Source organism: Aotus nancymaae, unplaced genomic scaffold (genome assembly GCF_030222135.1).
Source record: "Aotus nancymaae isolate 86718 unplaced genomic scaffold, 86718_ANA_hifiasm-v0.15.2.pri h1tg000040l, whole genome shotgun sequence".
Classification (NCBI taxonomy): Eukaryota; Metazoa; Chordata; class Mammalia; order Primates; family Aotidae; genus Aotus; species Aotus nancymaae.
In genome coordinates this window covers 110,948,288-110,963,519 of record NW_026988454.1, presented here as the reverse complement: position 1 = coordinate 110,963,519, position 15,232 = coordinate 110,948,288, and the positions used below count along the sequence as shown (strand labels likewise).

Genomic DNA, 15,232 nt, shown 5'->3' with positions numbered 1-15,232 from the left:
GATGAGGGATTAATTAGGTCTGTCCTTGCACATTGCCAGGGGAGCACTTCTGTAGAGGTGATTGAAAACTAGAAAGAGTGGCATTAGTCTTCATTGTTGGTTAAAGGCAACAAAAATAAAGATGCAATTGAGTTGACAAAGCTTCAAGGTATGTGGCTGAGTCATTTGAAGGTGTCAAAACGATCAAACTATAATTAATTAGCTAAGTGCTATATTTAATCCCTCAACTTTAATGAAGAATTCTGCATCCAAGCACAAATAGCAAAAGAGATACCATCGGTTTCTGATATTTGTTAGATTTGGAGGGAGGGGTAGTTGTTAGGGGAGAACTAAACTTTTTTTTTTTCCCTGGGCTGTAATGATCAACACCCCCTGCTTTTAATCTTATTGTCATTTCCCTTTTTCTTATAGAACAGTGGTGCTGTTCTCTGAATTTCTATGAGGGGAGCAATTATAAGCATACAATTCTCCCTGTAAGTATGTGAAGTCTTTTTAAGGAGGCATGGAAGACTGACTCTGGGTTCTTTGGCTTTTGACTACTTACAGATTCCTTGTAGGTTTTCTACCAAGTATTGAGTCTATTTCAGAGCTGCAGGATTATAGCTTTGTACCATAAAATAATAAACAATTCATATTATGATCAGGAAATCTTGATTGAATGCCTACTATGTGTAGAGTACTTCTCTATCTCTGAAAGCCTTTACACATGGGACCTACAATGATTTTATTGTATTTTTTTCTGTTGTCTGTAAAGTTTTTGCCCACATTATTATTTTATAAATTGATTTTTTAAGGCTCAAGGGAGTAGCAAACAGGTGAAGATTGTTCTCTTCCTATGGGGCCTACCTCAGGCACTTAATAGTTCCTTGATGAGGCTCATGATTCAACTGGTTCTAAAAGAAGGCAGAACTGAAATGTATTAATATTTAGCATACACATTGGCTATAAAGTAGCAAATTTCCTTTCTGCAGTTATATAGAATTTGTGTTTCTTTGCTATAATTTAGTATTGGTTCCCTTTTATTTAAATTTATAAAAGTGGTTTTTTTCCCCATACATTGTTACTCATGGATACTTGGGGAAAGTACCACCTGTTATTTAAAAAAAAAAAAAAAAAAAAAACAGAATTGGAGACAAGGTAATCAGTATTCAAAAAGCTACTCTTTTTAGCTTTTCAATCTGCAAAATTATTAAAATATGTGAAAAATATGGGATCCCCTCAAGTGTCATATAATATAGACTTCATGTAAAAATAGTTATCCTCTCTTTTAAGGATTTATACTAAAATCTCTACTATTGAAAAGAATTAAACCACATTGATAATTATGCCTGGGACAAGTAGTATTATAGCTCAAATATATTAATTAGTTGTTTTAATTCAGTAGTTTAGCTATTTATTCTCTATAAAGATCTTCTTGTCTAGCATAAAGTAGTATAATCAGAAATAACTAACTTATTTTCTCCCTCTCTTAACAAGTAAAATATGGAAGTTAAGCATTTTTTATCTGAAAGTTGAAAGTTTTCCCTTGGAGAAGAAATATTGTCCAAGAAATGTAGGATCTGCCTTCACTACCAAAGGAAGAAATATTTCAAATTAAGAATGCTTCCAAAGAGAAATCGCTGGGAAGGGAAATAAAGAGCAATCTTCCCATTCATTCCGCATTCTAGTCTTGCTCCAGTTCCCAAGATATTTTAAGCATGTGACCTGTCACAAAATTGACTATGTATTTGTTTCTTTAATACTTGCACTTGGACTGTTCATGTAGTTTTATCTATCTTCAATATTAAGTTCCTTAGAGACTGGGAGGATGTACATTAAAAAACGTCAATTGGAAAGTGTCACAAAGCAAGCAAAAGTTATAACTAAGATGTGAATGTGATCAGTGTTTTGTGATCATTTCACACACTATGTATGCTCTTTCTTCAGTGCTTTTCTTTCCTCATGTGACTAAAATAAAAGCCCAGGGCCACAGTCACCTCAAGCATTTGATGGTGACAATGGTGGTGAAGGCTCCTTAAATGCAGAGTATCATTATCACAAACTTTAACAAAGCTAACAGTCAATAGTGGACGAACCTTAACCCAACTTCCCTTTATTTCACATCTATGATCTGCCAAAATAATGTTCTAGACATGGAGCTGCTATTTAAACAAATAACCATTATATTTCCATTATTAATCATCTTACTTAATAAGTAAACAAGATATCTGTTGAAAGAAAGTTTTGGATTAAACATCCTGCCTTGTTTAAATCCCAAAATACAACTTTGTCTTGTAATTGTTGTCAAAACTATTGTTAGAGGTGAAATGCAGTTTGTGAATTTTTGAGGTGTTTGCAATATATGTTTGCTGCTCTTTTATTTTTGAAGGAGATGAGTTTAGCTATGACGGTAACCTGTACATGGCTAAAAGTACTGAGGTTCTTTTCTCTGCAAAGGCAGAGCTCCAACCATCCTTAGGGGATGACTTTGTAGGCTCAACGTGGCTGTCTTTGCTTCAGAAAAAAGGAGCTTGTGCTATTCCTTATTAGTGAGCCACAAAGTGGATATACTACCACTGGTGGTGTTTGAAATACAAGAGAGGTTGGAAAAATTGGTATTTCTAGATGTTTTACAGGGAGCAAGGAAAGAGCATTGGAGAGGAACAGCTGACCAGTTAGCTGTAAATCAGAGAAATGCTTACGTAAGGAGAGACTTACCCTGAGAACCAGCAGGTTGCTCTTTAGTTAATGTTAAAATAATAAATACTCTTATTTTCTTGCAAGAAGTAAGTTACTAGCAAGTGGGGAGGAGGGATGGAAGCTTAGAATGACCTTTCAACAAATGGGTAGAAAATATTTGAATCTAGCCCATCTTTCTCATCTTCATCCTAATTTTGCTCACTTTTCCCAGACTGTAAGCACAGGCAAAGTGGGGGAATCTAAAAGCGTACATTCCCAAATATATCATTCCTTAGTCTCTTCTGAGTTCAGTTCTTAGGAAAATTTGAGATAGTAAGGACAACTGTAAATTTACTATTTCAGTGCATAGCACACAAGCCAAAAAAAGAAATGTCCGTCGCATATTTTCATAGCTGACATGTAACAGCACACACCTCTGAGGGTTTGGGCAAACTGCCGAAGTATCCCACAAAGTTACCTGGCAATCAAGGCTCTTTACAAGACAACAGTTACATTTATATCCTTACCTATGGTTCAGGACAGTGCCGGCATTTGAGAAGTGCTAAGTGTCAGGCGGCTCTTGAGGCCAGTTAAACCAGTTTCACACTCTTGCGCACATCATGTGGCTAGGCCACTTGTCATCATTTTTATTTTTTTTTACCCCCTGAGTTATGGAGGCTGTTGTGCAATAATTTTCTTTGCATATTCATAGTATTTTTCTCTTATTATCTTGACACACTCACTCATAATATAGTTTAAGTGCCAGTGAATCTTAGGAGAACACTGAATTGATTTATTGTCCCAGAGTACTGAAAGGTATACAGCCTTGGTTATGAGGCAGACATCCATTACTTTTCTGATTTCCTTCTCAACAGCTATAGCTCTGTTATGCTACATCTCTGAAGTTACTAGTTCCCATTGCAGTGGTTCTCCTTTGTGGCTGGATTTCTGCTACGCCCATTGTTTTCTGGTTTTTTTTTTTTTTTTTTTTTTTTTTGTAACTGTTATATGATCCTTAACAAAAAATCAGCAACTGGACTGTATGTCATTGTGTGTTCCATCTGGAAGACATCTAAGATCAATAGACACAAAAACTCAAAAACTGTCAAATAAAAACAACACCAATCCTCCAGTTCCTGTTTCCAAATCCCACGATACTGCTAACGGCCAATAGATATATCTATAGCTCTACACCGGATTTGAAGAGACCGGGGAGGCAAGCAAGGGCTGCAGGTGGAGCCTTTACTCCAACTTGAAAGTGGAGTAAAGAACACAAACTGCAGCCCCTTCATTCTCTGGGAAAATGACAATTACGTATCTTCCATGGCTGTTATTTTCCCAGATGATTTGGGGAGGGGATTGGAGCCTCTAGATCATCAGTTTTTAACTGGGGCAATTTTGCCATCCCAGGGGACATTTGCCAAAGTCCAGTGCCATTTTGGTTGTCACAATGGGGGTGTGATATTAGCATCTGGTGTGTAGAGACCATAGATGCTGCTAAACATCTTGTAATGCACAGAACAGCTCCCCAAATATTCATCCCCAAATCTCAACAGTGCCAAGGTTAAGAAACTCTGCTCTAGAAATATAGGTATGAAAATAATTTGACTAGTCACTAAAAGTTTCATGTATCTTTCATGAGATTTTCTCTTTTATCCATGAATTGTCAATTGGTGAGCCAATTTAGGTTAGCAGTTAGCAGTTTAGGTTAACATAGTGGCAGAAAAGGTGAAAAGATAGAGCTAAACAAACTGATCCTAGAAATGAACCAAACATGAATTATAAAGCCATCTCCAATCACCCAAAGTTTCCCCCACATCCCCCAGTAATCTCTCATTGAAAAAGAAAAAAAAGATCCAGTTTTGGAAATACATGTAATCTCTTTGTTTTAACTAAAGGTCTGCCCAAGCATGTTCACATATTCAAAGTACTTTGTTTTGCAATGTCAGTTTGCAGACCTTCAAATTAAGTAGGATGTACATCCTCATTTTATTCAGAAGAAGTATGGTTGTGATAATAAATAGCTCACACTGATTAAATGAATCTAAAAAAAAAGGTTAGCCTACATTTCAGAATATCTTAAGTGAGTGAATAAGCAATAAGCAATCTTATGATGATTCTTGGGTGATAGAGGTGAAAGATAATTGCTTGAAAAATATCTACCATTTATTGTATGTTTACTATGTTCCAGGCACTGTACTAGGTTCTTTATCTTCTTTAATCTATGCTAACTTTGAGGTAGATATTATTTCCTCCTATTATGGGTGAGGAACCTGCAGTTCAGGAAGGGGAAGTCCCCTGCAGAAAGACACACAACTGGGAGGAGCAGAGTCAAAACTTCTGATCTGGTCCTGATTACCCTTAAGCCTGTGTACACAGGCTTGAGAGTGTACACAGGCTTGAGGGTATACACAGGCATGGAGAGTAGTAATGCTTGTTCAATCAGGGGAGTAAAAAGCTACTTGGATACTAGAAATCAGAGCTCTCAGTCTGAGAATGACAGGTTCATGGAGCCTTAGAGATTGTTTTTTCCTAAACCCTTTATATTACTGATGAGGAAATAAGATCCAGAGACGAGATATGAGGGGTATTATTCTCCACCCCCCAGATCCTTTGTCTTTCTATTTGTACCACTGATTATTGCACCATCTATTAGTGCCTGGAAGCATGTAAACAAGTCAATGCCAAGAAAGTATTTCTCCCTGTCCACCACTGGAGCAGGAAAAATCAGCCCGCTTCTTTTGCCGATATTCCTGATTTGCATTTCAGGGAAGTGGAGCCTTTTCTCTGGAATTCCCTTGCTCTCTGTTGAGACAAAGCCCTGGTTTATTTACCTTTAGGCCACAGTACAAAGCAGTCAGTTTAGTATTAGGAGCACACACTTTGCAAACTTAAAAAAAAAAAAATCCTTCTTTTCAACTTGGCTGGTTAAAACTCACTCATTGCTAAATCATAATACCAATGGGTTAGGATTAATTGTGATGTTTATTTTGGTACATTTGCCTCAGGATCTGATGTATGTTTTCACAAATCTAACAAATAATTTTACCTAGAATACTAGACACTGTTCAGCCCCCATTAACCACGGTTGGATTTGAACCAGTGACCTCAAGGTGAGAGGCCGCACATCACATTACTGATGCCCCAGGCCACAGGGTTCACTTGCTGGCTGTTTCTTTAATGTAATTGCCAACAGCAAGATCAGCAGTGGGAATTCTCCCCATTCTGTGGATCCTAAGGTCTTAGAAATTCAGCAGTTGAGAGCTCTTCTTTTTGCCTTAGAGTTTGGACCTATTAACTAACAACATTGCTGGAGAAATTGCAGAGGGATAAAAGATGGTGTGTTTTCAGCACAGTTCTCCTAGAGAAGAAGCAGGATATCAAGTTATAACCATCTGATTTCCTGTCAGCCTGGTTGATGGCTCAAGTCACCAATGCCCATGTTAAAGGAAATATTCGAGAGCATTAATGATTTGCTGGTACCAAGAGATGTGATGAACAGTTTAAAAATACTGCCCCTCAATGGGAGAAAATGTATTTCTATTAAGGGACCAGAATTGTGCTATGCTTGTTGGAATTTTTGCTTGTGCACAGGAATTTAGCTCGAGGTCTATGTCTGTCACTAAAATTGACAACTGCCTATGGCTCCGCACAATTGAAACGTAGATCTTAAATTTCACATCATTATCCAAATAAAATATATCTGCCAAGGGGGACTGGTATTACACAGTTAGAGAACTGTGATACCAGTTGTCTGATTAACATATTGAGAGGAATATAAGAATTTCTCAGCTCCTTTCCAGAGGGAGGCTGGCTGGGGAGCTCCTGTTAAATGGACTAATTGATCAGACTCCCTGTGCTAAGTACAGAGATGCCCAGCAACGTGTCTGGTCTGTGGAGGCAGGGTTTTTCTGTCATACATAGTATGTCTGACATATTATGGTGCCAGTTAGTTAGTATGCTAGGTACAAAAGTACCATTCAACATTTCTGTTGAATGATACTGGCACCATTCAACATTTCTTTAATTAGTGGGGTACAATTCAACATTTCTTTAATTCCATCTTCTAAACTGGAAAGATGGGAAACCATTAGCCCTCGATTACCTGGTCCAGAGTGATAGCTCTTGGGCCTCAGATTTACTCAACAGTACTCAAAAAGAAAACATACACCCGAGGTTTCTCTTTTCAAAGCCTTAAAATAAGAGCTGACACTCGGATAACTCTGACTTTGGGGTATTTATAAAAATGTCAAAGTCATGTAATACTAAAAATTACACACTTGTTTCTGTGAGGAAAAAAATGCATATGAAATAAATTCTAGATGACCTCAAATTATCGTGTCCCTAATTTAATGTTTTTAAAAATGAGGGGGCAGTGGGTTACTCTAAAAGAGGCATTTGCAGTCATTAGTATATGGTAGGTCACTTGTTTTCTGGCTTAGGGCTCAATTCCAAACTCTGATGGGCAAGTTAATAACTAAAGGCCATATGTATTAACTCAGAGATTTAGATCACATGGAGTTAGAGGATCACAGATACATTTGGATTTTCCAAGCTGAAAATAACCTTAATAATCAATATTGTACAGCTTTTTATTTTCCCAGATGAGAAAACTGGGAGCCAGGAGTTGAAATGACTTGTCACCTAATGAGCTAATGACATTTATAATTGCTTTAAGATCCAAAGACTAGCAAATATTTGTTATAATTATTCCCATGGCATCATAAGGATTCATTCTGCCTTAGTGTAGCATTGGGGAGGGTTTCTAGAAGTATCATCTTGTGATAATTTTCATCAGCCTATAATCTCTTCATATTCTTACAGGGATATTTGTGGTTTTCATTCAAAATCATCCAGTCATTCTTTCACTTCTAGTTAAATTCATATCCCACTCCCATCCACCTGCTTTCTTATATCAATATAATATGGTTTGAATCTTGATCTTTTACATTGTAAGGTGTTCAGACGTGGCTTAAAAATGTGAGCTGCAAATTCCAATCTGGCTTTTTTAAGTTAGTGTGAGACAGGAGGTAACTCACTGCATCTCCCCCTCCCTCTCCTTCTGCTTCTTGACAAAGAGAGAAATTTCTCATTTACTTCTCCAAGTTGTTCTGAGCAGAGGTGAACCAACACTCCTTCAATATTAGCTACTATAATTCTCAATAAAAAGATTTAAAAGGATCAAGAATATTTTTAGATCAATTTATCCCTTCTGAGTCTCAATTCCCTGTATGAAAAAATGAAAATATCAAGACCATTATCTCAGATTAATTTTGAAGATTAAATGAGAAATGTAGAAAACAAAAGTACCTAGTATACTAACTGGCACCTAGGAATACTGTAATTTCCTTTTTGCCTTAGCAATCACTTTTACTTTCTCTGGATTTATATGTAATTCTTTATCAATACTTTTACATGTGACATTTTTTATACTCTATCTTGTATTGCAGTGAAGGATTAGTCCTTTAAAATTCTAACCAGTTTGCACATTTTAGGGTGATCTAGAATTTATCTCATATGCATTTGTTTCCTTATAGGAGCGAGCACAATACCTTACTCTATGCATGTTCAATATAGTCTTACTTTACTTACTGATAAAGGAAAAGAGATTCAGGCTACTAGTCCTTCTGGGTAGTAATGTTACAGATGAAGAATTAACTGAATGATTCTACTTCAGATTATATAAACTACAACACGATGGAGATGTTCCTTTGTATTAGTAATAAAAACTGATGAGACATTTTCCTCTATGCTGTGCCCTGTCGACCATGGGTAGACAAAGTATGATCCACGGGTGTGTAGCCATCTGTTTTATTTTTTATGAATAAAGTTTTATTGAAACACAGTTACATTCATTTATATACTGTCTATGGTATCATTTGCACTACAATGGCAGAGTTGAGTAGTTCATATAGACACCATATGACCTGCAAAGCCTGTAAGGTTTACTATTTGACCCTTTACTGAAAAACTTTGCTGACTCTTGCATAAACCCCCACCCTACCCTACCCTACCCGACCCTACATTGAGTTCCTTGCCGCCCAGAAGAAAAAAATATAACAAAACTAAAGTGAAGAAGTCCTGCTTTAGCTTTGTGTTCTCTTGTGGCCTATTCAAATGAGTTAAGATTAATGTTTATCAATTTGTCATCTGAAAGTGGCTATAAAATAATATCAGTATATACAGACATGTGTTACAATTTATTATCCAACATTCCAGGTTTTTTTTTTTTTTACAAAAAACCTTGCATAGCATAATTCCTTGTAATCCAGAGCTTACCCTAAGTATATATTTACATCTATGTCACTTTACATCACCTAGTTTACAATTTTATGATACTTCCATGTCTATATGCATATGGTGAAACCAGACAGAATTGAAAGTTCTAATTGCTTTCCTTGTCCGGATTTCACAAGACAGTCTTGGATTCCAGGAGCTACGTCCTGATTCCTGCTATTCATGGGACTATATGAAAGAAGATTGTTAAGTTGGGCCAATAAAACAAACTTTATACACAAGCACAGCCTTTGTTTACTCTGAAAGCTCACCAGAGTGTCATTTTTGTTTTTGCTATCACCTTGGGGATTGTGTATCTCCCTAGAGAAATGTTGGATGAGTAGGGGCTGTAAAGAGTTAAGAGAAAACAGAAAGTGAGAAATGAGAGAGAACTCCAGTCCCTGGGGCTTTCTATTTACTTTGCTTTTAAAAAATTCCCCTGGTCTTTACTGAGATTCATCAGTATTTTTTGAAATCATAAAGTATGTTACCCTATTCAGGACCCAAAGAATTTTATAGTACATACAACTTCCCTGTGGGTCTTAAATTTAGTCTGATCAGTATTCATCATTCCTGTGAAGAACAAACAAAAACATAGTCCCACTGGGAAGACAGACTCTAAGGCACGAATTAGACTCCTTTTGTTCTTTTACTCTTTCCTTCCCTTGAATCCATAACCCAGCTCTGTCAAAGTCAAATAACTAGCAAGTAATGTGAAACAATAAAGCATCAGCCACGTGAAACTTCCCTAGGAAAAGAAAAGTAGTGGGATTCGGAACCATGTGAAATTATTTTCAGAGACCCTTGAAAGATATTTTTTAAAGGCATATCATTAGGATGGAGAAGAAAGATAGAGCAAGAATGAACATAAAAACAAGCAAACAGATTAAGAATTTTAAATGTAGATTTACCAATTGAATATGAATTTTGGCAACAGTGCCCTGCCACCATGTACATTTTCTTTGAATAATAAGAGAGAGAGAGAGAGAAAGAAGAGAAACAGAGAGAGAAAGAGAGGGAGAGAGACAGAGTCCTTATTGACCAATATACAAAGACTTTGGCAACACAATACTTGGCCCTGCCAACAAATTAATTGAAAGATGGAAGGGTGAGAGTCTAGAAAGTCTAATTCCCTTTTTGTGATTTTGTTTTATTAAGTTATTTGCTTTCACCCAGAACTGGAGACTGAGACAGCTTGCATCTTCCTCTATGTCTTCCCACTCCTTCACCACCCATCACCAGTTGGGTGAGGAATGAAGTTGAACAAGACTGAATTCAAGGATTTAGAGAATGCAACAATCCTACAGCTATATTAAGACCTCGTTTTAGTCCATCATTTTTTTATTCAAAATTCTTAGGTAACTATTTGATTTTCTAAGACATCTTGGGGGAAATTTCCTATCCTTCCTTAATTGACTAATTTATAATGCTAATGAGCTATATGGATTCACAAATTTAGTTTTCAAGTTTACATTCTTCCACTGCAGATGTGTATGTCTCCTTCCTCTCCTAGCTGATGGGGAACCACAGCCCCTGTGAAAAATATCTCTAGCATTTGAAAGGGAGAAGAAAGATAGATTTTGCTAGGATCTTCATATCCCTCACAGCACAGATTAAACATTCTAAAGTGCACCAGAAACACAGAATGCTGTAGGTTGAAAGAAAACTTTGATACTATATGACTCAACTTAGTAACTCAGTTTCTGTCATAGCTTTGTTCACACACTGTAGGAAGTAAGTTAACTTCTACCAACATCAAGTACCATGGCGTGCTTGGCGTGATGGAAAGTGGAAATAGTTATGGGCTCAGATGATCTGAGATCAAATCCTAATTCTGACACTGCAGAGTTGTAGGATGGTGGGCATCATTTGAATTTCCAAAACTTCAATTTCCTAATCTAAAAATGGTAATAACAATCCCTTTTGTCTCTACTGCATAAGGTTATCACTGAATAATATGAAGAAATGAATGTAAAGGGACTTTGTAAACTGTATGTGAAGTACTATATGAAATCAAGGAATTATTCCACTTCACCTTATAAAATGGCCTGGCGTATTGAACAAGGAAGTGTGGACAATGAGGCATGGCTAAAAGTATTACCATGACTTTCATATAAGATACCATCTCTAAATGTAGGCAACTTTCTTCTTCAGACAGAAAATAGATTTTTTTGTGTGCTATTTACTTGGAGATGGGTATGCATGTGTATGCGTGGGGGGTATCAGAAGAGTTATAAAATTAAGCTCCTTAAAGCCATTTCTAATACAAACTTGATATACCCCAAAAAATTTGTGTTTTATTTTGTATCCATCAGTGAAATTATTAGATTCTTCTCAATCTTATCTTAGAAGAATTTATCTCATGCCTGACTTATTTTAAATAAATGTAGAATGTGTATTCTGCAATGGCTTTCCAATGTATAAAATGACAATATCTTCTACATAGATGAAGGGTTATAAATATAGTCAGTCACCAAAAAAAAAACAGCTAGAAAATGGTGCAACATAATTTGTGGTTTCATTTGTTCTGGAAATTTTAGAAATTTTTAGTTAATACAGATCACAAAAACAAAGAAAACAAATACTTCATGACACCTAAACTAACAGACACTTCAACTGCAACATCTTCTAAAGAGAGAACCATTGCCACAGCCACATAATCTGGGTCCCCGTAATATCTTGAGCCTGAGACCCCCTATCTAATTACACTCTACTCTCCCAGTCTCCCACTTGTTTTATGACACAATTTACAAGTCTATAAATTTAGTAGAAAGAATGCCTATCTATATTGAATGTGAATACAGAGTATTCCTTTAGTGAGTTTCAGGTCAGGTGCTCACAAAATTAAAATTACATGGATTCTCCGTATAATCTCCAGTCAAGTAGCAGAATGACAGTAACCTGATTAGGATATTCAAGTTTGTCCCAGCTGAGACTGATTTTGAATCTGAACCCTGATACACTATAAGTAACATTAAGCCTCTGAAATTTAAAAAATTAGTTCAAATATTTTTAAGCAAGTGGAAATTTACAAGGAACTCAGATGCCTTCAAGTAATGTTTAGGTAAGGATCCTTCTTGCTCTTGAATTTCTTCATTGTATGACACTGGCTTAAAGATTTATAATCTATTATAGTAATATAATGTACAATGAGGTCTAATCTCCAGCTGCATCAAGCATACATAATAATAAGCATTGGAGCTAAATCAAGGAATGGTCAGTCACAGCTATTTTTCTGGAAAGAACACCTTAAACATAAAAGAATGCCATTGTGACATAGTTTCAATCATGCACTGTCAGGAAGCAGCAAGTACAATAATAACCTTATTGGCGTATACTGAGCTCCCATGCACGCTCTTTTATAGGACTTCTCATTCATTAAGTTGCATTACTTTGGGAAGTAAGTATTTTTATTCCCATTTTAAGGACGAGGAAACAAAAAATATTGGTGAAGTTAAATAACATGCTCAAGTTTATCTAGCTTGTGATTGTTAAATTGGGGTCAAAATAAGGAATAAGGGGATCAAATGTACAATGATACTTCAATCAGAATCAGTTTTCTTGAGAATAAAATTAAAATTGTTTCACATTTTAATTTACATTTCTTTTCTTTTTTTTTTTTTTTTTTTACTATTCATTCTCTTATTCACTTGACAGATGCCCTGGGTGCTAGCTGTGCCTTTCATTTGCACTTGACTAAAAACGCTCAGAAGACAGAAAGGCACAGTTTTTGCTCCCAAGAACTTAGAGTTTGGTGGGGAATCGAGCATATGAACTATTGGCAAAAAAACAGAGGAACACTGCTTATCCTCTGAAATCATAAGTCAAATTCTTCCATATGCTAAGAAAATAATAAAAATGGGGATAGTATTAGGGGATATAAAGAACATTTCTGCTTACTCTGCTGTGGCTTGACCATTAAGAGCTTAAAGGATCATGGTCCTCTGATGATTTCCTGTTAGTGCCACCTCTCTGGGCCACTGAGTAACCATGATGGAACTGAGGAAGGGAGAAAAAAAGACAAAAAAAAGAAAAATGGATTATGGACAGAAGCAAAATAATGATGAACAGGAGAGGGAATTTCTTTATATTTCCTGGCAAGGGTGAGCTCTGAAACTGATGTCGTAGACAGATCTTAGAGCCCAGCTCCCAGTGGAAGTAAATTATCTTCCCATAAAACTCATCCATATGATAACTCTGTATATCAGAGAGGAGTATCTTCGATTAACAAAGATCCATATTCTTAACCATACCCAAAATATTTTAGGCTAATCAAAGGTAGACATTATGGAGGAAACAAGTCATTTTTCATGCCATCGATATTGGACTCTCCAGTATTCCTTTATAAAAACACTTTGATAGTTGCCTTGGTGGTGGACTTTGATCTGCATAGCATCAAGACCTTCATATGCTGTCATTTCCTATATGGATTGGAGGGACTATTTTGGAGAGGCTGGCATTTCCAAGGGTACCTTCATTAACTTTAAGCTCTGTAAGAGTAGGACCATGCTGTTTTTTGTTATCACTCTATTATCAAAATTTGTCACAGTCCCAGACCAATGACAGACATAACATGTACATTGGTTAATGAAGAAGTGATTTAATCAAATGCAATAATTCTTTCCCAATTTGTGCTATTAAAAACAACAAATTAATATTCTGTTCTATTTTTAATGGTAGAAATCCTTTTAGGCAGGTGAGAATCTGATAATGCTTATAGTTGAAAAAAAATAAAAGTAAAACGTCATTAATAAATCAATTGGTTCTGAGGTCAGTTCCCCCTGAAATACTTCTATTGCTACATATCATGTAAATATTTATTATAATCCAATATGAAATCAACTCCTTAAAATTTTCTCATTTCTTTGTAGAATTGGACCTAGACTTATTTTGAGTATAATTGAAAGTGAGGTTTCACTTTGGTTTATGTCGAAATCATTATACCAGCAAATAGCTAAGAACATTGTCCTTTATAGACCCATGCCACTAGTATTATTATTTCTTTTTAGAAAGCATTTGTTATTAGAAGCAATATTTTCTCTCATACCAATTACATGCAACCACTCACTTTTGAAAGACAAAGTGAGTTGCCGGCAGAATGACCCACAAGTTCCTATTTTCGTTTTTGTCTCGTGATCATGTTAAAAAACGTATTCAGCCTTGTATGGCTACTTTTGCTATTTTCTAATGTTACCGTTCATATGTCCTTTCTCCAGTTTGGGCTGAGTCCCTTGAAGCCACCTTTTTTTTTTTTTCTATCAACTTCAGATTGAACTGGCTTCATTCTTTCAGAAGGCACTCACCATGTCAACCATAACAATAAACAAAAGAAACCTATACACCCAAAGCTTGCACCTTATTCACCAAAACCTAATAGTTTACTTGTACTAACTACCTGCCAACAGTCTTAAAAATAACACAACATACTCTTCCCTATGAGCGCACAGCATTATTTTCACTAAAGAATGAAATCCTGGAACATTTAATTATCTTGAAAGCAAATGGTAATTAAAACACTTTTCCTAACACTGGGAAGATGGGGTGGTGAAGGAAAGAAAGCTAGGGATCGGAATCCATTATGTGGCTGAGGCTTCTGTCTGGTCGATTTAAGCAGATTGGAGCCGAGGCAGTCGCACATAACCGCCTCAGGTAAGGGAGCGCAGTGTTCCTGTGGGGTTATCAAACCGGCCAGGCCTTGAAGGCAGAGCAAAGCCCTTCCAGTGGGAAGTTCTTCCTAAGTGCTTGCATGGCATCCGCAGGATTATCCCACCCCACTCACACATCATCTGGCTTTAAACTTTAGGCCCTCTGGCAAAGAAGAGACGAAACATCTATTCGTCCCCTCCTCCCTCTTATCCCTCCATTCTGCCTTTCCCATCCTGTTTCCTAGCAGCCGCTGGCTGAGGCCTGCCCTTCTCTGCCAAGCACCAGGCTGGATTAGCTGCAAGCCAATAGCTGGGGGTCAGGATTAAGAGGCCAGCGTGCACTTTAATAGAAGCTGCCTATAATTAATGGCATTATTAATAGCTTGACTGAAAAATTCATTAAAAAATCCATTAAAAATAAATACCCTTTTACAAAAGGCATTGCCTTGGGTAAGAAAAACAGAAAAAAAGATAAAGGAAAATTGATTGGTGGCTTTCAGTTCACAGAAAGACAGACCATAGTTCAAACTGATTAAAATTGAACATTTTAGATTAAGCACCCTTGCCAAAGTATTCTCTGTAGTTACCCAATATGAAAATATTATGATATGTCACATATTTATATTTTTATGTATCAAGGGTTAGGATATAAT

At 36.4% G+C, this 15,232-nt stretch overlaps 1 non-coding gene across 1 annotated transcript; it reads left to right on the top strand.

The window, feature by feature from the left end:
* Positions 1–12,873: 12,873 nt before the first annotated feature.
* LOC135268585 (small nucleolar RNA SNORD66) lies at positions 12,874–12,949 on the top strand. The gene has a single exon (XR_010336889.1). It is a non-coding gene; the product is annotated as a small nucleolar RNA SNORD66 (small nucleolar RNA).
* The last annotated feature ends 2,283 nt before the right edge of the window (positions 12,950–15,232 follow it).